The sequence below is a fragment of the Neofelis nebulosa genome, chromosome 15 (genome assembly GCF_028018385.1).
Source record: "Neofelis nebulosa isolate mNeoNeb1 chromosome 15, mNeoNeb1.pri, whole genome shotgun sequence".
Classification (NCBI taxonomy): domain Eukaryota; kingdom Metazoa; phylum Chordata; class Mammalia; order Carnivora; family Felidae; genus Neofelis; species Neofelis nebulosa.
The window spans coordinates 8,742,908-8,765,175 of NC_080796.1; the positions used below are offsets into that span (position 1 = coordinate 8,742,908).

Consider the following 22,268-nt stretch of genomic DNA (forward strand, 5'->3'; position numbering starts at 1 on the left):
CGGCCGTGCAACCGACCGACCCACCCAGGCAGCCCGATAAAGTTATAATTAAAGAAATAGATGTCGGGGTGCCCGGGGGTAGGGCTTAGTCAGTTAAGTGTCCGGCTCTTGGTTTCAGCTCAGGGCACGATCTCACGGTTCGCGAGTTCTAGCCCCACATGGGGCTCTGCGCTAATGGCGTAGAGCCTGCTTGGGATCCTGTCTCTCCCTCTCTCGGCCCCTCCCCTGCTCGCTCTCTCGCTCTGTCTCCCTCTCAAAAGAAATAAATAAAAGATTAAAAAAAAAAATGTCAAGTGTCTAGAACAGACACGATGGGTGCTCAAGAAATGGCGACCCCCCCTCTGATCCTGGGGTCCAGGTTCCTGACTCCACAAAGCCCCGCCTTCCTGGGCAGCTGGGTGGGAGGTGCGCTGTTCTTTGACGTGCTGCAGGGGCTCCCTGGGGGGGCACCCAGAGGAAGCACTGCTTCTCGAAACTGCTGTGGTCAGAGACCGCAGCAAGGCCCCGTCTCCAGAGAGCCGACTGGGGAACCTCCCTCCACCCTCTGCCACCCCCACACACAGACCGAGAGGCTGGTGACCTACGGTGTCTCAGATCCTTCCTGGACTCAGGAAAACTCACAGGAACACCAAGAAACGAGGCTCATTTCACGTCCTGGAAAACGAGTCGCGTCCCCGAGACTCTGCAACCCAGGTGAACCTTAGGCTTGTCTGCCTCCTTGGGGCGGGGGCGAGGACGAGCCTCGGGACCTGTCCGCCCGTCGGTTTAGTGACCCTCAGCGTGTCCAGATGCTCGGACACCTCCAGGAACTTGTGACACTGTCCCAGAGAGACTCTTCTCGGAAGGCCGTCCAGCACAAGGCGGGACTCGGCTCCAGGAGAGGCCCTGGCCTCCCTTCCCTCCCCCTGCCCGGCCACTGGACAGAAATGCGGGCTTTGGGCTCAGGGAGCCCGCCAGGAACCACGGCGCTCTCTGCTGCAGACACCCAGCACGGGTCACCTTGCGGTGGACGACATTCTGGGACACCGTGAGTGGCCACACCGCGCTGGCAGCTTCCTTCCCGGGGCTCCTTTCCGGCACCTGCTGGGGCCGATGGGGAACTGAGCCCCCTTGGTCCTTCCTGCCTTCTTCCTTCCCGGAACCGAGAGGCAAGGGTCAGAGCGCCAGCAGCCATTTTGTGTCACAAGGCAGCCTCAAGAATGGTGGAGAATTCAATGGTGAAGCCCGGGTTCCTGTAACCGTGGGGCTGCCATCCCATCCTGGAGTCCCTGCCTCCCGACTTTTTACGCAAAGTCATAGACACTTGTAACTCCGTTCAAACTGACGTCGTGTCACATGAGCCGCGTCTTCCTGAAACACAGCCTGCCCGTCAGATAAACTTTTCATTCACTGACTTCCACACGCAGGACGATCCTGGGTGCTAATCAACGGTCCCCTAAAACGTTCTGTGCAAATCATCTCTCTGCAGATTCAGTCGCTGTTCCCCGTGGACTCACTTTATGAGTCTCAGGGAGGCCTTTGGGAGTCGGTATTCCATTGGCAGTGATGCCCTGCCCGTGTTGGCACAAGGCTTACAAATGCGTCACTCCCCGCTCGGGTGGGCAATGACTAAACAGCACTCGAGAGTCCTGCAGCGCCACTCGAAAGAGAAGAATCTTTCTGCCAGATCGGTGTAATTCTCACCCCTAACGTGTGTGCGACCTTGCGGTCAATAGAGCAGCCCACGGCTGAGGGGAGGTGACCCCGGGTCCACCCTGGAGGGTGGGGCCGGCGTTTTGGGTAGATGTGGCCTCAGAGGCAGGCCCCCGGCCCAGGCCAGGGGACCTAGGACGAGTGGGCTCACCCGAAGGCCCTCCCGGTCCTCCGGTGACTGCCCACCCTTGAAGCGGGTGCGTTGCAAGCCGGGAGGGTAGAGGCACAGCCCCTGAGCAGGTGCATCCTGGGCCCCTGAGCTGGCTGAAACGAGCCCCTGGGGAGAAATTCCCAGAGAGCGCATCCTCCCTGGGACATTCACGGCCTCGGGTGTTATTAACAAGCATTTTAAAGGGGTCCCAGGTCAGATCCATTTAGGAAAAGTGCCCACACGGATCTCTCCAAGCCTTGCCCTCGCCCCAGTCCCACTGTTCCAGGACCGTGGGGGTGGGCGAGCGCAGGGCACCCTCAGGGGGACTCTGCCCACCACACAGGCCGGTGCTAGGTTAAGGCGCCGCTTCTTCCCAAGTCCCAGCTTCCTTTCGTTACAGACCACTGGGCACCGGGCACCGCGCTAGGCTCTGCTCAGCGCCCCGGGACCCAGGGTCGTAGGACGGCGGGTGGCCAGTGAGGTGCGAGGCAGGGGCTCCAGGCTCGGCGAAGGCGGCGCCCGTTGGGGTGCACAGATCCTCACATGGAGGACTGCCAGCCGCACTCCTCCCCAGGACGCTCCCTGAAGGCGGATGGGAAGGACCAAGTTCCTTGTGTCCAGTGGGGCGCCAGGCCCCGCCCACAGCCCGAGAAGAGGAAGTAACTCTGGGGGCGGGGAGGGCCCCCCCCCTCTGCCCGAATGGGGGAGGGGAGAGGGGAGGAAGGGAGAGGGAGGAGGGGAAGGGAGGGGAGGGGGAAGGGTAGGAAGGAGGAGGAAAGGAGAGGGGAGGAGGAAAGGAGAGGGGGACGAAGGGGGAAGGGAGGGGAGGGGGAAGAAGGAGGAGGAAAGGAGGGGGAGGGGAGGAGGAAGGGAGAGAGAGGGGAGAGGAGAAAGGGGGAGGGAGGGGCGCCCTGGGGTGCACAGGAAGCAAAGGAGAAATGCCACTTCCTTCTCCCCTGGCTACTTCCCTGTTTTGTAGTCAAAGAGATGAGCTCTCCTCGCCCAGCTCAGGCCTCCTCAGGCCCTGGAGACCGCTCTTGAGCTGAGTTGTGAGTTCGAGCCCCACAATGGATGTAGAGATGACTCAAATCTCAGAGGAGAAACAAAGGCAAGCAGGATTGGGAGGGGGGGCACACCCACCTAGGGGCAAATCAGGTGGCTTCCGGCAGCACTGGAACAGCACTACCCAGCGGCCGGGCCACCCACCCGGACACCCACCCATCCGGCCACCCACCCGGCCACGGCCAGGCCCCAGGCCCCAGCTCGCTGCCTCGCCCTAGGTCCTGTGGACGCTTCACGCCCCGCAGAAGGCCTCTGCTCTCTGTCCCCTCAAGGACGTGACTCCAGCCGCTGTTCCCTCTCCACCCGTCACCTGGGGCGGCAGGGACAGTGCCACCATTTCTCCCACTTCTCGGGCCACAGGAGCGCTTTCCAGCTCACCTCCCTCCCAGCTACCCGCTCCTCTCCCGTTACAGCGAAACTCCGCGGTGTGCCTCCCCCTTCCTCCTGCACCCACCCTGGGCTCCCCTCCTTGCCCCTCCAGCAAGGCTCTTGCCACCTCAGCAGTGACCTCGTGGCCGCTGGACCACGTGCTCAGTCCTCATCGCCGACCTTGCGACAAGGGACAGGACGCTCACTCCTGTCCTCCTGGCGACACCCTCTCAGGGGGTTGTGGGACACCACACCTGCCCGCCTTCCCACCCGGCTCCCTGCTCCTGCAGGCTTTCTACCCCTTCCTCCCTCTGACTGGCTGTGTTATGGGGGGTCCGTGACTCAGTCAGTCCGTGGACCCCTTCTCTCTCCAAGTCCCTCCCTAGATGGACCCTGTCCAACGCAAGCCTAATATGAACCGCATGTGTCCTTTAGCATTTTCTAGGGGCGCCTGGGTGGTCGGTTAAGCGTCTGACTCCTGACTTCAGCTCATGTCATGATGGCGGGTCACGGGATGGAGCCCCGAGCAGGGCTCCGAGAAGCCTGCTTAAGATTCTCTCTCTCCCTCTCCTCTTCCCCACCTGTGCCCCCCCCTCTCAAAATAGAATATAAAATAAAATCAGTTTTCTAGGAACCAGGTTGGAAACGTAAAAAGGAAACAGCGAGATTGATTTTAAGACTACATTAACCCTAGGGGCACCTGGTATTCGATGTAAAAATTATTGAGATACTTTACTTTCTTGTACTAAACCTTCGAAATCCAGTTTGCATTAAACACCTGCAGCGTCTCTCAATGTGGACACTAAACTTTCACTGGAGGTTTTAAATTTATTTTTGGTAATCTCGACACCCAAGGCGGGGGCTCAAACTCACCACCCCGAGGTCAGGAGTCCCATGCTCTTGCAACTGAGCCAGCCAGGCGCCCCTCATTGGAAACTCTTTTTTTTTTTTTTTTAATGTGTATTTATTTTTGAGACACAGAGAACGCGTGCGGGAGAGGCCGAGAGAGGGAGACACGGAATCCAGGCTCCAGGCTCTGAGCTGTCAGCACAGAGCCCCACGCGGGGCTCGAACCCCTGAACCGTGAGACGGTGACCTGAGCCGAAGTCGGAGGCCTAACGGACTGGGCCCCCAGGCGTCCCTCCACTAATTTCGAGTGCTCAGTAGCCACACGGGGCTGGTGGCTCCCGCAGGCCACAGCGCGGAGCTAGATAATCCCAGCAAACTGTGGCTGTCAACGCCAGGAGGGCTGTGTGGTGACCTCCCTTATTTATGTCCCGCCCGCGCAGCTCCGCACCGCAGACCCGTCGGACGGGTGTCTGCTCAACCCTGCGCCTGGATGTCTAACGGGTGCCTCGGCCCGGCCTGTTCAAACCGGGCTCCCACAACTAGCAAGGCGTTTTCCCCGAGCCAGTTAATGACAACGACTCTCTTCCGGTGGCTGAGGCCCAAACCGTAGTGCTCCTGGACTCCCTTCCCTCTCTCCTACCTCCTATCTGGCGCGGCCATAAGCCCTTCGAAAGACTTCCAGAATCCCACCGACCACTTCTCCTGTCCCTGTCACCCTCCTTGGCCCACGCCCGGTCGGCTCTCCTGGGATTGGGGTTTGTTCTGAGGACCTTCCGTCTGGGCTGGCAGCTCCGGGCGCGGCTCCTGCCTTCTGTTCCCCACTCAGAACGCGGCCTGGAAAAGAAGTCACACTTGTGCCCCCCTCCGCTCAGAAGCCTGCAGGGCTCCCAACTCCCCCCCAGGAGAGACTCATAGGTGGCCCACGAGGCCATCCAGCGCGTGACCCTGCCCTGGTACCCCTCCCCCCCCAGCTCCTGCTGCTTCCGCCACGCTGCCCCCCCCCCACCTCTCCCCCCCGCGGTTCTGGAGCGCGGCGGGCCACCACGTGTCTCTCCCTGCATGACTGCCTCCTTCAGGCCTGTCCTCAAACTCCACCGTCGCCTTCCCAGTCACCTACCTGAAAGCCACCTCTCCTGTGAGCACATTTCCTATCCCCCCCCTTCCCTGCTGCTTTTCCCCTAGCCCTCGTCGCCAACATGTGGCGCCTTCCACTGAGGCTAGTCTGTCTCTGCCATCACAACCTCGGCTCGATCCCCAGTGCCCGGAACGGTGCCCTGGAACCCCCGAGGCCCCGCATACACACTTTGAACGAACGGATGAAGGAGTCGCAGGCGGGGACAGCCCTGGCGCAAACCCGGGGGCGGCTGCTACCTTCCGAGGCCTGGAGACGGGGAGGCCTCGCGCGCCGGAACTGCCCTCTGCGGGAGGGCGGCGGGGCTGCGGGGAAGGCGGGGGCGGCGACCGCCTCCGGGCCCAGGGGGTCCGGGCGGATCCGGAAACTCGGAAGCAGCAGAGCGCGGCTTTCCACGCCGGGGGGGGGGGGGGTCGAGGACCCTGAACGACGCACGGCCCCTCGGGCGGGCCGGGCTTTGTCCCGGGAGGAGGAGCCGCGGACCCCGGGCCCCGGTGGGCCCAGGGCCCAGGCGGCCCTCCCCCCGCTCCGTCCTCCGTCCCGCCCGCGGGGCCGCAAAAAGAGGCGCGTGGAGGCCGCGGAGGCGCGCGCGAGGGCGCGGGGGCGCGCAGGGCCGCGCGGAGAAGGCGGGCGCTCGGCCGGGAAGGGCGCCGGCGCGGGGAGGCCTCGGAGGCGGGGGGAGGCGAGCGCGGGGGAGGGCGCGGGGGCGCGCGGGGCCGAGCGCGGAGGGCGGGCGCGCCCCCGCGGGGCGCACAAAGAGGCGCCCCTTCCCGGGCACCTGCGAGCCGCGCGGGGCTTCCCTGCTCGCGGCCGCCGACCCCCCACCCCGCGGCCGGTATTTATTTGCGCTGGCGGAGGGGGGCGGGGCCTCCGCCTGGGACGCGAAAATCTTTCCAGGAAGTTTGCTCCTATTAATACTCGAGTTCCTGGCAGCTGCTCTCTGCGCGGGGGGCGGGGCGCAGTCCTGGCGCCTCCCGGGACCGTCCCCGTCGGTGCGGGTTCTCGGGAGCGGGGCGGGGTGGCCGGGCCGCCAGCTTTGGGCGATAAGCGGGCGGGGTGGGGGGGGGGGGGGCGGTGGGACCCCTTCCCGGGCGGGGGCGACCTGGAGGCCCCGAGGTCCGGACGCCCGCCGCGACCTTGGTGCAGCCACGGGGCGGGAGGACGCTGCGGCAGCCGCTTGACCTTTGAAACTTGCGTGCTTCTCGCCGCCACCTTGCAAGCTCAGCGTCAGCTCCAGTCTGCAGAGGGGGACAATGGAGCTCAGAGAAGTTCGGCACGCTGTCTGAGGTCACGGCGCCGCCGCCCAAGCGAGGGCCCGGGTTTCTGACACGTGTCTCGCAGGACGCGGTCCCTTGGAAGCAGGCATAACAGGATTGATCCTGTCGTAGCGGCCAACGGAATCGGCCCCCAAAGGGGCACCGCGGGAAGCTGCCGGCCCGCACGCGGCACCTGGGAGCCTGCCGGGTGTCGTCGATCCCCTTCGGGCGCCGCAGAGAGGCCTGCGCGGCGCCCATCACCCCCCCCCCCCCCCCCCCCCCGGCCCGGCGCATCAATCACTTCGCCAAAGAAAATTTGTTCTTAACATCCCTCAGGTGCATGTGTAGATGAGATCGGAAGCGGTTGACAGCCGCCTCTGGAGTCGTGGGCTCCTGACAAATGCTAAGGGACAGCCACATGGCACTGTCTCTTCCCCAGTATTTTCTTTCTTTCTTTCTTTTTTAAACGTTTATTCACCTTTGAGAGAGCGTGAGCAGGGGAGGAACAGAGAGAGGGAGACACAGGATCCGAAGCAGGCTCCAGGCTCTGAGCTGTCAGCACAGACCCCACGCGGGGCTCGAACCCATGAGACCATGACCTGAGCCAAAGTCGGAGCCTTAACCGACTGAGCTCCCCAGGCGTCCCTCTCTTCCCCAGTATTGCGAAGGCAGCCGTGGACACAAGGGCAACCTTTCCGCTCCGGGGTATCGGCCCCCACCCGCTCAGGGACTCTGTCCAGCTCGGCGTGGAGGTGGGTCACCACTCCAGGGCCACACTTGGAAACTTGGGCCAAAGGAAGTTTGGCTCGCGAACCTTCTTACTCTCGTCGCCAGGGTCCCCTCCCCCTCCCCGCCTCCTCCGCCACCCGTGTGTCTCCCAGGTGGCCAGAGGAGGATGGAACACATCCGGGCATTTTCAGGTGGGACCTGCCATCCAGAAAGTCCTCCCGACGCGCCCTCGCAGGAACAATACTTAAAGGAAAGCCCCCTGATGGTGCACGGAGAGCTGGCTGTCGCATCTGTCTCCCTGGGACACCGGGCTTGGTGATCAGTGGGGGGAATCTCAGCCCTCTGCTGGCTGCAGTCAGCTGAGGAGGCTTTCTGGAAGCGTAAGTCCTCAAGCATGGCTGCCTCCGGGAGCTTCCCCCGCTGCCCTGAGCTGGACCCAAACGGCCCTGCTTCTGTTTGCATTCATGCTACCAGAGCGGTCCGTGGGGGTGGGGGGAGGGGGGGGTCCGCGACACAAATGCCCACTCCCCACTTGGGTGGCCCAGGCCCACCAGCTGCCTTCACTTCTGGTAGCATCAGCTATTTTAATGCAGAGTTAGGCACACAATCCTTGCTAAAAATAAATACAAAGGAAAACCCCAAAGTAGCTGAGCCTATTTCAATACCTTTTATTTTTCTTGTCCCTGGTTCTTTTGTCTTCTCCTTGTAAGTCTGGAGCTGCCTGTCGCACAGGGCCCACCCTGAGCGGCGCGGGGCTCCCGCCCTTGTCCTGTGGCTGCACAGCCCAGACGTGACCATGGGCAAGAACAGAGTCAGAGGGACTGAGGGAAGGAAAGAAGGGAGCCCCGACAGACATTTCTTGGAGCGCGGTTTATTTTTTAAAGAAAAAAATTTTTTTTCACATTTATTTATTTTTGAGAGAGGGCACAGGTGGGGGAGGGGCAGAGAGAAGGAGACACAATCCGAAGCCGGCGGCAGGCTCCGAGCTGTCGGCACAGAGCCCGACGTGGGGCTCGAACTCACGAACCTCTAGATCGTGACCTGAGCCCAAGTTGGACGCTTAACCGACTGAGCCGCCCCAGCGGCCCCAGGGTAAAGGTTTTTCTTGGGTTGCTGGGTTCTGATTGCCTTGGGCTCTAAATAACCCACGGACCGACCGAGGTGGCGTATTTTGGGGTGTTGTGTTTCCCCCTCCCAGTGACGCAAAGAGGACAGACACTTTTGGGGTATCCACTGTTCCATTTAATTAAACAAGGAGGCCGCGAGACTGATGTGGCCGCAGTCCCCTGGGGGCCCACCTGAGCAAACCAAAATCCTAGTCTGTAGATGCCTCAAGGTCCCAATATCCAAGTTGGAGACAGGATCACAAAGCCGGGGGCTTAGGCCATAGCCAAGTGCACCATTTCCTTTCTCTGCTCTGCACTTTCTCTATTTAAGTCCTGCCCCTGGCTCCTGGCCGAGCCCTCCTCACCACTTCCTGCTTGGTGCTGGGCCAGGCCAGACGATTTTTGCTCAAATAAATTATTAAAATGCCTTTTTTTTTTTTTTTTTAATATACAACCTGGACTGGAGTCGATGACCCTTCTATTTTTCTGGGGACTGATCCTCATCCATATGGGGTCAAGGAGGTAATTTCCACCTGGCGTGTCATTATAGCCTTCCCAATCCCTGGTCCCCTAAGGTGGACAGCCTCAGGGGTGGACACACGGCCAGATCCCTGGAAGTTGGCACTGGGCAAGGGAGAGAAGGAGAGGGACAAAGTCCAACACCTGGGTCCCTCAGTGAGTTTCTACTCACTCCCTTTCTTCAGAATACAGGTCAAACTTGCCCGTTTCTTTGCACGTCTCACACTTTTTTTTTTTTTTAATTGAGAAATGGACATTTTACTTTATGTCATGTTACGAATACTTTTTTTTTTTTTTTAACGAACGGACATTTTAAAGTTTATTTCTTTTGAGAGAGAGAAAGAGGGAGAGCTTGAGCGCAAGTGGGGGTGGGGGGCAGAGAGAGTGAGAATCCCAAGCAGGCTCTGTCTGCACTGTCATTGCAGAGCCTGATGGCGGGGTTTGAACCCACCAGCGGTGAGATCATGACCTGACCCGAAATCGAGAGTTGGGCGCTTAACTAACTGAGCCACCCAGGCGGTCCTACAAACGGACATTTTCAGTTTATTTATTTTGCGACAGAGACAGCGCAGTGGGGAAGGAGCAGAGAGAGAGAGAGAGAGAGAGAGAGAGAGAGAGAGAGAGAATCCCAAGCAGAATCCACGCTATCGGCGCAGAGCCCCATGCGGGGCTCGAACCCACGAACTGTGAGATTATGCCCTGAGAGCTGGACGCTCAACCGAGTGAGCCACCCAGGCGCCCCCCAGTGGACATTTTAGATAGTACATGGTGCCAGGTCTGGGTTCCGGGCCCTCCCCTTGCCATGGTCATTGTTGGATTTGGGGCGTTCATTGGCTTGATAGGAAGAATCCTGTGGAGTGTGGCTCCTGCTCCCTGCTCAGTTTTGTCTTTTCTTTTTAAAATTTATTTTGAGAGGGGCGCCTGGGTGGCACAGTCGGTTAAGCGTCCGACTTCAGCCAGGTCACGATCTCGCGGTCCGTGAGTTTGAGCCCCGCGTCAGGCTCTGGGCTGATGGCTCGGAGCCTGGAGCCTGTTTCCGATTCTGTGTCTCCCTCTCTCTCTGCCCCTCCCCCGTTCATGCTCTGTCTCTCTCTGTCCCAAAAATAAATAAAAAACGTTGAAAAAAAATTAAAAAAAAAAATAAATAAATAAAAAAATAAAATTTATTTTGAGAGAGAGAACACGCGTGAGAATGTGAGTGGGGGAGGGGCCGAGGGAGGGAGACACAGAATGCGAAGCAGGCTCCAGACTCCCACCTGTCAGCACCGATCCCGACCCGGGGCGCGAACTCACGAACCGTGAGATCATGACCTGAGCCCAAATCAAGAGTCGGACGCTCAACCCACGGGGCTCAACCCCAGGAGCCCCTTCTTGTTTTGTTTTGTTTTGAACAGTATGTGACTCTGTTGTGATTCATTTTGGTTTTGCACGCCTCACTCTTGATACGAATTTGACTCACTTATTTACTTGTGTAGATGACACAGTCACGTGGTTCAGAATTGGAAAGGATCCAAAAGGTACGGAGGGCCAAGCCCCCTCCATCCCCCGGGGCCCCGCACGCCAGCCCGGTCTGTGGAGGCCCACCCAGCTCGGCATGCCCGGCGGAAGGTTCCAGCTCCCAGCCACACGGCAAATGTGTCCCTGCCACCGGGGTGATGCGGCCACCGCGCAGGCAGGACCGCCTTGACCAGAGGAGGCCTTGTCCTTCAAGGACCCAGCGCGTGTTCTTGGGAGGGGTGGGCAATCAAGGGGGCAACACCGTTTAACATTTTAACTCAGGGGAAACTGAGGCTCAGAAAACTCAGGTGACTTCCCAAAGGACACTCAGCTTTTAAGGAGTTTTACTGGTTACCTACTGCTGGGTAACAAATGACCCCAAGACTCAAGTGACTTAAAAACAACACATCTCGGGGCGCCTGGGGGGCTCCATCAGGTAAGCGTCTGACTCTTGATTTCAGTTTAGGTCATGATCGCGTGGTTTGTGAGTTCAAGCACCACGTCCGGCTCCACATTGATAGTATGGAGCCTGCTTGGGATCCTCTCTCTCTCTCTCTCTCTCTCTCTCTCTCTCTCTCTGCCCCTCCCCCACTCACTCTCTTTGTCTCTCAAAATAAGCAACAACAACAAAACGAAAAAAAACCCCAATACATCTTGCTTATGCCTCACATTGTATGTGGGAGTTCAGGGCTGGCTGTTTCTGGCTCCGGGTCTCTCGGGAGGCTGTCGCCAGGAGAGGAGCCCGAGCTACAGTCATCTGAAGGCTTTACCGGGGCCGGAGGCTTCACCCCCAAGGCCGCTCACTCCCGCGGCTGGCGAGTTAGTGCGGCCTGTTGGAGGGAGCCTCAGCCCCTCGCCAGGGGCCTCTCCGAAGGTGGCTCAAAGGGCCTCACGACACGCTGGCTCCTTCCCCCAGAGCGAGCAAGGCCAGCGCGAGGGAGGCACGCGGAGGCCGCGACACCCTTTGTGACCCAGGCTCGGACGTCACCTGTCATGACCGCCACCTCCTGTTCCCTCTACGGGAGTCACCAGGCGAGGTCCAGCTCGCACCCCACGGGAGGGGACTGTGCCCCATCCCTGGAAGGGAGTCATGCCGAGGAATCGAGGGCACGTTTTAATGCCATCACAGGGCCGATCCAGGCCTTAACTTTAGTGTGCAGGACCCCAAAGCCCTGGGGGCTCGTGGGGCCCGCTCTCAGGATGTGAGGCACTGGGGCAGGCAGTGAGGCCTTTGCCCTCGCGATGCCCCCATCTGGATGCGTCACGAGGACAAGACCCCACGAGGCAACAGAGGCCCTGGCTTGAGGGGTGCAGACGGCGATCACGGCCAAGGCCAGAGTGGGCCCGGGGCCCGGGGGGAGACTGACATGCTGACGTGGCAGGAGGGAGGAGGTGTCCCGGACCAGGGCACATGTGACAATGAACCCGGAGAGACGGAGCTGGGAGAGCGGCCGGGGGACACCGGGGGGCCACCGAATTGAGGGGGAAAGCCACAACCAGGTCCCGGGACTGGAGAGCTAAGCCCTCGTGTCCCAGCCCACCCCACGCTGGCCGTGTCTCTTCCTGGAACAGCACGACCGTCAGCTTCCCCGGGGCCCCAGCATCAGGCTCCGTGGGCCCGGACCGGAACACTGCATGACTCTCCCTTCCTTCTGGGCGTCATGGCTCCTCCTGGGCCCCCGGGATGGGTGCCGGTGGCCTCACGTGCGCCTTGTCTCCCCCGTGATCACAAAAGCGTCTCTCCTTTCTGGGCTCGGATTTCTGCTGAGCCTCGTCTTCCTGCCGTGTCCCGAAGCCCCGCTCACCCTCCCTCGGGCTGCTTGGGGACTCGGCCTGTCAGGAAAGCGTCCCACTCTGGGTGTCTCTGACCCCCACCTCTAGGCAGCTCCCGAGGGTGACCCCCGTCCCTGGGAGAGAGGCCCCCTCTTGCCAGACGTACCCTAGATGATGCGAGGGCTGGTAGCCTTGGGGGGGTGGGTCCGAGTCGGGGGGGGGGATTCTCCCCTGTCAGGTGATCCCGTTCCAGGGGGGGCGGTGTCACCTCCTGAGGGGCAGTGTCTGCCATCAGCGGGGAGGTTCATTCAAGGAGCCCCCCCCCTCGACACTGACGGTAACAATGAGGGAGCCGAGCCCATCAGCCAGGACCCGCACCCCTGCAGGTTCCGCCGGGGCTCCTCGGCAGGATGGCCGAGGGGGAGGGCGATGCTCTGTGACATCTGTCACCCCTCCGACCTTGGGCTGCTGTGGGCTATGTTCAGGAAGGGAGGAGGGGGAGGGAGGGAGGGAGCGATATTCAGTGACAGGGAGGAGGGAGAAGGGAGGAGGGGGAGGGAGGATGAGGAGGCTTCTGAGGCCGGGCACCTGCTTTGGTGGGTAGGAGGAGGAGTGAAAGACCCATTTTGGGGAGCAGGAGGGAGTCTGAAGGAGGAAGTGATGGGTCGGGATGAAGCAAATGTCTTCCTGCTGACTGCAGGCAGGGAGACTGAGGGGCTTGGTACCTGCCAGAGCAGGCCCTGGTGGGGGGGGGGGGGCGGGGGTGAGGCCGAAGGGAAGAGGGCCCTCGGGGCTGAGCCAGGCGGGACAAGGCCTCCTGACTCTGCCGCTCTTGCTGTCCTCATGGGACATCTGTCCCCATCCCAGACAGGGGTCCCAAGGGGCCGTGGCTATTCAGTCAGTGGATAACCAGTCCTGCCTCCAGGAGGCGGGGGACATGTGGGAAAATGGAAGGAAGAAAGCCCAAGGGGCTTCAGGGAGGAGGGTCCAGGCTACGTGCACAGCCCCGAGCCCCAGGCTATCCTGCCGTGGCCCGAGAAAGTTCCACGGGGAACCTCTCGCAGCCTTTTGGCCAACCCTGGCGGTGGAGGTCTCTGGGCAAGGCACCCCTGGTCTCAGAGAGGCCGAGGGACTTGGCCCAGGCCACACAGCTCGTAAGCAATGAAATCAGAGTCCTTTGCCCCAGTATTAGGAAGTAAGGAGTGCTCTCCGGGAACCCCCAGCTTCTCGGAAGAGCCTGATTCAGAGGAAGGGTCAGGAAGTGCGGGAAGGACAAATACATGAAGAACAGACAGAACAGGACGAATGAGATCTGCAGCACTAGGGCCTTCTGCACCTGCCGCCCACGGACGGGGCCCCTCTCTCCTGGACGGCCTCTAAAGCCTCCCACGTCGCAAGGGTCCGGGACAGTGGAGGACTGTGCGGAAGGCAAGCAGGTGGCCCCAAGTGGCCCTCACCCTCCGGCCAGGGCAGGTAGGGCGTCACCCCCAGAGGAGGCGCAAGGCTGCTGGGGAGGGGGCTTAACAACCCAGACGGGTGTCAGGAGGGCCCCGCCAGAGACCGGCCTCCCTGGCCTCGGCCTCCTCCCGCAGCCCGGGAGGCCGCCTCTTCGGACTCGGGAAAAATTCACAAAGTGCAGGGGACTTCAACGCAGCGAACTGGCAGTGACATCTACTAACGGACGGGTCCTGCCCAGCACCGAATGGCCCAGGGAAGGGCAGCGTGGGCCCCCCCGCGCTGGAGTCTCTCCTTGCCAGAGGGTCCACACCCCACATGGAGTCCTCGAGCCCAAGATTCCGTCTCCTCCATCCTGGAGTCTTGTCTGGACTGGGGTGGTGGGGAGCAGGGAAGGAGTGGGGGTCCCCACAAGCAGCACCCACTCCAGGCAGGGCTGGACGTCCTGACCAGCACACCTAGGCCAGCTGGCCAGTGAGAATGCTCCCCAGATGGGTCTCCAGATCGCTTCCAGCTGGGGCATGTAGAGTGGCCAAAGAATCTGCCCTAGGGAGTGGGGGTGTAGAAGGGGAAACTGAGGCAGGATGAGACCCAGCTTTAGTAGCCCCGAGCTAAGTGGGCCAGGATCCTGACTCCCTTCTGGAAAGGACAGAGGGACCAGGAGGAAACTGGTACTTACTGACCAGCCCCGAGCCGGCTCCCCATCGCATACCTGCCCTTGGCCCCGAAGGGGTTCAGAGCAAGTCTCCTCAGAATGTGCCCCTCTGTGGGCTATTTGAGGTGAAGGCCATGAAGGCGTAGCCGACTCAAGAGACACTTGTGCCCTTCCCTTAACGTTCTAGAATGAAAATCGTCCTGCCCAGAATGAAGAGTTGTGACCAGAGAGAGATTATATGCGAGTGGCCCGCCTGTGTGGCCGGGCAAACATCTTACCCAACACCATCCCATTTCTTAGCGCCAGATGGCAAATGTCTCACTCAACCTCTTTGAACCTCTCGTGTGTGGGGTTCTGGGAGGTACGAGATTAAATTCGATGTGTTCCTGTTAGTCTGTCTCGTGTCAGTGTCGTTCGTAGAGCGGCCAGAAGGAACTTGGAAGGGTGAACATTTTCCTCCCAACAGCCCTCCGTCCACCTTAACCAGGGAGGCTGGTCTCCTGCCCCGGGTACTTAAGGGAAGGTCTGCCAAAACGCAGCGCCCGGTCTATGCCTGCTCGGGGAAGGGCCACACGAGGGGCCGGCAGGGTGGGGCCCGGGGGACCTTCAATCGCCCAAGTTAGAGACAGACGGGAAACCCTGGCACAGGGAGGGCCAGCACCTGCCCTAAGGTCACACAGTGACCCAGCTGGGTTCTCCGACGGGTGACCCCGAGGCAGGGGTGGCCCGCCCGGGTCTGGGTCCCAGGCAGAGTGTGCTCCGGGGAGAGGGCGACGGCGCCGAGGCGCCCTCCGGTGGCCGCCGCGCGCGGAAGCCGGCCGCCCGGAGTCCCCCGGCCGGCAGCCGGACGGGGGCGACAGCGGCCGGGGACAGCCTCGCGTTCGCGTTTCCTTTTTAAAAGAAGCACGTCTGCGCCGAAAGCGAATTTCTGTAAAATCGAGGAGATCGCTAGGGCCCCGCGGTCTGCAAAGCCCCCGCCGCCCAGGCGGCGCGGAAGAGCGAGAGCGGGGAGCCGCGGCGAGCGGCCCCCCGGCCTATTGTTGTGGCCGCGCGGGGCCCACCCCGGGGGGCGGGGCGCCGGCCCGTGACGTCAAGCCCCGCCCACCGGCCCGCGCCGCCTTTGTCCGCCGCCGCGCGACTCCTCCCCCGCGGGCGCCGTCCGCCGCGGGTCCCGAGCGCGGCCGGGCCCCGAGCTCCGGGACAGACCCCAGGCCCCTCCGCGTCCTAAGAACCGCCTTCCTTTGCGGACGCAGCGGGAGGCGCCCGGGGCCTGGCCGGTGAAGCCAGAAGCGAGGGCAGTTTTTGGCGGCCGCCACCGCCCGGGACTGCGTTCCGCTCCTCGATGCTGCCGGGCGGGGGCGGGGCGGGCCCTCCGGCGGGACGAGCAGGGAGTCACAGCGGGGCACTGCAAGCACCGCCCCGGGACCCGCACGCGTGGTGGCGGGGGTGGCCGAGCGCGGAGGACTGGAAGGGGGGTGGGGGTGGGGGCCGGGGCCTGAACCTGGCAGGCGCCCGGGGCCTTTCTGGGAGGGGTGGGGGGGAACCGCTTGGAGGAGCAGAGGCCGCAGGTTGTTTGCAGGTTGGCCAGGTATTGGGAGAATGGGGGGGAATAAGGCCGAGGGTCCCACAGGGTAGAAAGGGCACCTGTGAGGTGGCCCTCGGGGCGGAGCGGGGCCGCGCCTGGGTGAAAGGGTACTAAGCTCACGGCTCGTAGAAGTGGCAGCTTACTGCGGACCTAGGGACAACGTGGGCCAGGCGGCTCTTCTCTCGGGCTCCTTCCTGCGACGTGCTGAGGGCGACCGCGGTCGGTCCTATCGGGATGAGGCTCCCAAGTGACAGCTCACCAAGCCTCTTAGGTCCTCAACTACTTTGAAAACCCGGCCATATCGCCTCCTGTGGTTGTGGAAACTGCCTTCATAAGGTCACCCCCCCCCCCCCCCCCCGCCGCAACACCTGGGTCCTGACCCTTCTTGCTAGTCCTCGCTCCGCAGACTACAGGTCGCTGCTCCGATCAGGTGTCCCTCACACCTGTGGCACTTGGAAGGAACCCCTGAAAGGTGCCTGGGCCCCACAGGGAGGTGGCCGGCAATCACGACCAACCCTGGCGACCTTCAGCAGAAGAGTTATTGGTCGGGGGACGGGTGGCACATGTCCCTGCATCTCCGCCTCGCTGGCTCCAGGGGGAGCTCTCGGTGCGCCCCCTGGGTCTGGGTTCTGCGCCCCAGCTCCTCACAGGGGGAGAAAGGGTAGCTGGACCCTGTCACCCCTGGCGACTCACACGAGGGGGATCGCTCCCCATAGGAAGGCGGTGTGGACGCTGGAACCCTCCCCCCCCCCCCCCCCTTTATTGAGGCAGCAAGACACAGGCCTCAGAGCCCCGTGCTGGGCGTGAGGTGTAGGAAGGGGCTAGCATCCCAGGCTGAGGGCACCCCGACGGGAGAGGAGAGGGCCACTGGGGGCCTGGTAGCCCAGGGAGGGGCGGAGTCAGAGGACAGCAACACGTTTGTTTTTTTTTTTTTTTGTCTTAGAAACTTTAAAAAAAATGTACAGAAGGAGTATATAAGAGGAAAGCCTCCCTCCCCCCACCCCCACCCCCAGAGGCCCGTGTACTGACCAGCCGCCCCCACCCCCCATTTTCAAAATTCTAAGAGGCCAGGTTTGGGTTTGTTTCTTTTAGTGCCCACAAGCAGACTCAGGCAGGAGGGTGGCTGGACTGTGGATTTGGGACCCACAGGCCGGTGGCGTTGTCTGTGACAGGGAAGTGGCTGGTTTTCCTCCCTGCCATGAATTCCTTTCCCTTTTGTTAGTTTGGGAAACTCTCCCTCTCCTTCTATTCTGAAGGATAGCCCTGCTGGATAGTGTTCTTGGCTGCAGACTTTTGCCTCTTAGCACCTGAATATATCATGCTGCTCCCTTCTAATCTCTGAAGTTTCTGCTGAAAAATCCAGATAGCCTTATGGGATTTTCCTCGGCTGTAACTGCTTTCTCTCCTCTTGATGCTTTTAAAATTCTCTCTTTACCCTTAGGTTTTGCCATTTTATTCACTGGCTGGCCTGGTATGGAACTCTACGGGCTGGTTTTGTCGGGGGCTCTCTGCGCCTCCTGGGTCTGGATTTCTGTTTCCTCCCCCAGATTCAGGAAGTTTTCAGCTTTTACCTCCTCAAATAAATGTTCTGCCTCCTCTTCTCTCTCTTCTCCTGCTGCAACCCCTGTAACTCGACTGTTCTGCTTGATGGTGTCGCGGAGTTCCCTGGGTCTGTTCTCATCTTGCACAACTTTTTTGACTCTCGCTGGCTCAGCTTGGTGACTTTCCTTTACTCTGTCCGGGCTGCTGCTCTGCCCTTGTCCGGTCTCTTCTTTCTTGTTTTTTCCAGATGGTCTCTTGTTCGTTTCTTTTAGTGAGTTTATCATCTCTTCCCGGTCCTTTTTTAGGTGTTTTAGGTCTTTCTGGATGTTCTCCAGGCTTTCCTCGACTGTAGCCAACATCTTTAGGAGGGTTACTCTAAATTCTAGGTCAGTTACAGAACACGTCTCTGTTTTGGTTACGTCTCTCGCTGTGGTTTTGTTCTGTTCTTTCATTTGGGACCTATTCCTCCGTCTCCTCATTTTGTCTACTGCTGCGTCTGTGTCTCTGTTAGCAAAGTCGGCTGCGTCTCCCGCACTTAAAGCAGTGGCCTTAGGAAGACGAGGTCCTGTAGTGCCCCGCGGTGCAGTGTCCCCTGTTAACGGGAAGATGACGCTTCAGGGGCGTCCCTGTGTGCGTTGCTACGGTAGCAGTTGCTACTGCGGTGGCTGAACTGTGCTCGCCTGCCGTGCAGAGGCTCTGCCTGTTGTGGGCAGGATCGGGTCCCTGTGCGGTTAGTGGGTCGGTCTGGGGCGCGCTGGATCAGACCCGGAGTTTGCTAGAGATGCGGTAGCTCCAAACTGCAGGGCACTTCCCCTGCGCTGTCGGGGGGTGGGGGAAGGTTTATTGGTGGGCAGGCCGAAGTCACACTGGTGTGTACCTTATCTTCCCCTCTCCCAGGGGCAGGACTCACTGTGGAGTGGTGTGGCCCGTCTGGGCTGCTCGCACACTGCCAGGCTTGTGGTGCTGCTTCGAGGGGATCTGGCCACGAACCCACCGAGCGGATCCCAGGCGGCGGATCTGCACAGGGGCGGGAGGGGCAGGTTTAGCTCGCTTTGGCCGCGGTGGCCCCCTGCGGGAGGGGCCCTGCAGCACCGGGAGGGCAGACCCGGGCGGAGGGATGGATCCCCAGAAGCACAGCGTTGGGCGATCGCGCGGTGCCAAGTCCGGTGGCGGGAACTGGTTCCCTTTGGAATTTCCGCTGGGGGATGGGAGAGGGAAATGGCGCCCGCCAGCTCCTTTGTTCCCCCGCCAAGGTCTGTCCTCCCAGGCTCAACAACTCCCTCCCGTAGGCCCCAGGCGCTTTTCAAACTGTGGTTCCGGCCGGTATCCCCGCGGCTCTTTGTGCCGCAGTCTTTGTAGAGGGAGGACTTGGCGTCCACTCGCCCTCCCCCCTCCCCGAGAGCAGAGATGCTGACTTTTAAAATTCCAGAGGTTGAGTCCCGCTGGCTGTCAGAACCCACGCAGTCCGGCCCCTCCGCTTTCGCCGGCCAGACTCCGGGGGCTCTGCCTTGCCGGGCGGGCGGCCCCTCCGCCACGCCGCTCCCTCCCGCCAGTCCGTGCAGCGCGCACCGCCTCTCCGGCCTTCCTACCCTCTTCCGTTGGCCTCTCGTCTGTGCTTGGCTCCAGAGAGCCCGTTCTGCTAGTCTTCTGGCGGTTTTCTGCGTTACTGAGGCCGATGTGGGTGGAATCTAAGCGATCAGCGGGACCAGGTGAGCCGCGCGTCCTCCTGCGCCCCCATCTTCCCAGCGTCTGCGCTTCCCGCCTCCAGGCTTCCCAAGTCTGCGTCTCCCGCTTCCCAGCGGGCAGTGCGGGGCTGCTCCGGCCTGGCCACTAGAGGGCGCCAACGCCAGGAACATGAGGCCCGGGGAGGGGGGGGCGGGGGGACGGCGCGGGCTCGTGATTCACTGCACTTCCGGGAGCACCAGCGGGGGCCCACAGGAGCGACTGCGGGGTCCGCGCGCCCCGTCACCTGCCCCTGCAGGGGAAGCTGGCGGGGGTTCTCTCCGCCGGGCACCGTGGTTCGGGATGGCTCGGGATGGCTCTGGATGGCCGCACCCGGGGGGCCTGCCATCAGGTAGAGGAAGGAGACGCTGGTCGGACCACAGTAGGCGTTCTGGGCCCTGCTCTAGTGGGTGGGTTTCCAAACAGGGTGACGTGAGGGAGACGCGCGGGAGCCCCCAGCCTGCAGCCAGGGGAAGGAGGAGGTGATCCTTGTCCCCTTTATCCAGGAAAGTAGTAGGATTCCTGTCCCATCCCCAACCTCCCGGTCTCCCAAGTTCAGCTGCCCCCAGCCAGGTCACCCACCCACAGCAGGGCCACGTCTCCCTCTCCTCCCCGCGCCCACCCGGGACTGGCACTCCTGCCTGCCTTTGTTAAAGAAATGAATTTGCAGGGGCACTCGTGTGGCCCAGGTGGTTGAGCCTGGGACTTCGGCTCAGGTCGTGATCTTTCTGTTCGTGAGTTCGAGCCCTGCATCAGGCTCTCTGCTGTCAGTACAGACCCTGCTTCGCATCCTCTGTCCCCCTCCCTGCCCCTCCCCAGCTCACGTGCGCGCTCTCTCTCTCAAAAATGAATAAGCATTAAGAAAACATGAATTTGCAGAGAAACATTAGCCCCCAGCCCCAGTTCCCGCACACTGTAGGTGCTGGAGGGGAGTTGTGGAGAACAGAGTCCAGGCTGATTCGAATCCCCTCCCCAGAGTCTTCTGGCTGCGAGACAAGCTGTGGCCCAGAGGATTTCCCAAGGATGGGTGAGCACCCCCACCCCGGGGTGACCTTGCAGACTTGTGCAATGGGTGTGTGTGTGTGTGTATGTGTGTGTGTGTGTGCTCTGTTTCCTCCCCTCGGATCTGGGGAGCCGGGGACTACTTCTGAAGCCACGTTCGAAGATAGTAGTTCACGCACTGGCACTGGATGCTCTCTCCAGGGACATCTCACCCATCCTCCACGCTTGAGCGCCGCGGAGAAGTCCACCTACCCCGAAGATGTTGGGTGGTGGGACCGCAGGGAACCAGACACACCCAGGCCTCGCTGTCCTAGTCTCAGTGGTGGAGTCACGGCAGCCTGAGCCAGAGGCAGCAGTGAGCCTTCTGGTGGCCGCACCCAGAGGTGACAGAGATGGGCACAGATGGACTGGCCCGACTAAAGCTGCAGATTCGCTACTGACATAGGTAGTTTTAGGTCACTCCATCCTGGCTTGGTGGGTCTCACAGCATCAGACACTGAAACACAACCCCAAAGCCGGGGATGACCGACCGTCCGATTTGCTTGGGCCTGAGCGGTTTGCTAAAACTGAGAGAGCCCCGGGCCTGCGGGGGGGTTGAAGCAGTGACTCCCAACTTGGTGTGTCCCTGCCCAAAAGGCTGCCAGATGTCAGGGCCCTTGGTGGCTCGATGCCCCAGTGTCACGGGCATCCACACCGCGAGGGCAGGTGCTCAAGGCTATTTGCTGTGACTTGTCACTGAATGTTGTAGAGTCCCCGCTCCAAAGTGCTCCTGAGCCCCAACAATGCATTTGTGCGGCCTGGTGACCTCCCTGTCCCCGACAGCATCTAGTGTCAAGCTGAGATGCTCGGGTGTCCCCCTCAAGGACAGACTCAGCCACCTTCCCCAGCACAGTCCGGGGCGTTGGCCCCATCGCCTGCTCTGGGAGTGGGGGTGGGGAACGACACTCCTTGTAGGGACACCACCCACTCCTTACTCGGGTTTGAAGATGGCCTGACGGTACCGGCAGGAGCTGGTGGTTGCTGGAGGTGGGAGACGGGTGGTCCTGGGCGCAGAGCAGGTGGGTGAAAGCGGAGAAGGCCCCCGCATCCAAATCTGGCTCATCAGGTTTCCAGAGGGTAACTGTGTCTCCAAAGACCAAACTGGGCGCCTCCCACTGACCGCCAAGGGCGTTTACACACAAACCTCTCCGCACCAGCTAAGAGGGCCAAGCAGGATCTCCCATTTCCTGGATTACAAAGGCGGACGTCCCTAAACCGGCCTCCCCTGGTCCCCGGGAACCCCGGCCTGAGAGACCTGCGGCCCAGGAACAGGCACAGCACCAGCAGGACACTGGGGCCCAGCGGAGCAATGATCTTCAAGCAGCAAGCGGTCACTGGGGTCAGATACCGTAAAGCAGCCGGGCACAGAGGTAGTGATAGCTTTACCCACAGATCATTGGTGACCTTCGGGGGGGGGCACAAGCCAGCCTCTTGTGGAGACCGCAGAGGCCAGGACTCCTTCCGCGGTGTGCGGTGAGGGGAGAGCGGGCAGGTGCAAACGGGGGCAGGGCTCAGGGGACTCGAGCTTTCTTCCTCTATGACGACCGTGAAGCTGCTTCCGGGCTAACAAGGAGCGCGGCCAGGTGGGGGCGGTGGGGACAAGGTCAGCAGAGGTGGGGGGGGTGGTGCAACAAACAGGCTCTAGGCTTGCGTCTCTTTGCCTGTCCTGCAAACCTTCCATGAGCCGGCAGCCTCGTCCCCACTTTGTTGGTGGCGCAGCGCCCCGAGTGGCGCTCTTACCGATGAAACACAGTCACGGGCCTGTATTTACAGGAAAATGGTAAATCCACTGGAGCGCACATATCGAGGCCCACAGGATGAGAAGACCAGGGTTCCCGTGTGAAATGGTAGCTTCAAATCTAGTTTGGGTTCTGCCGCAAATGACACGTTTGAGGGAGGCGTGGGGTGGCTGGGACAGGCCACTGGGGACTGTGACAAGTCTGGACTTGGCTTCCGCTCATTTTTCCTTTAAATGTGTCTCCAGAACCTGGGACTGTTTCTGGCCAGGGTGGAGGACGGAGAGCTCTGTGGAAGGGGTACCAGCACGAATGGACCCCCGCGCCCGGAGGCTCCTCACCTCCTCTCCTGTCCTTGGAATGTGGCCCCGGGAGCCCTCTCCGGGAAGCTGCCCCA

At 61.3% G+C, this 22,268-nt stretch overlaps 2 long non-coding RNA genes across 3 annotated transcripts; one reads left to right on the top strand and one right to left on the bottom strand.

Annotated features, from left to right (window-relative positions):
• Nucleotides 1-6,266: 6,266 nt before the first annotated feature.
• LOC131495239 (uncharacterized) lies at nt 6,267-7,883 on the top strand. The gene is made up of 2 exons (XR_009253849.1): nt 6,267-7,263; nt 7,432-7,883. It is a non-coding gene; the product is annotated as an uncharacterized LOC131495239 (long non-coding RNA).
• A 9,019-nt stretch (nt 7,884-16,902) lies between these two features.
• Nucleotides 16,903-19,200, bottom strand: LOC131495648 (uncharacterized). Of its 2 annotated transcripts, none has more exons than XR_009254043.1 (3): nt 18,942-19,200; nt 18,283-18,389; nt 16,903-18,190 (listed from the first exon to the last, which is right to left on the bottom strand). It is a non-coding gene; the product is annotated as an uncharacterized LOC131495648 (long non-coding RNA). The 2 variants fall into 2 exon arrangements; XR_009254042.1 differs by having other exon boundaries at nt 18,962-19,191.
• Nucleotides 19,201-22,268: the final 3,068 nt, after the last annotated feature.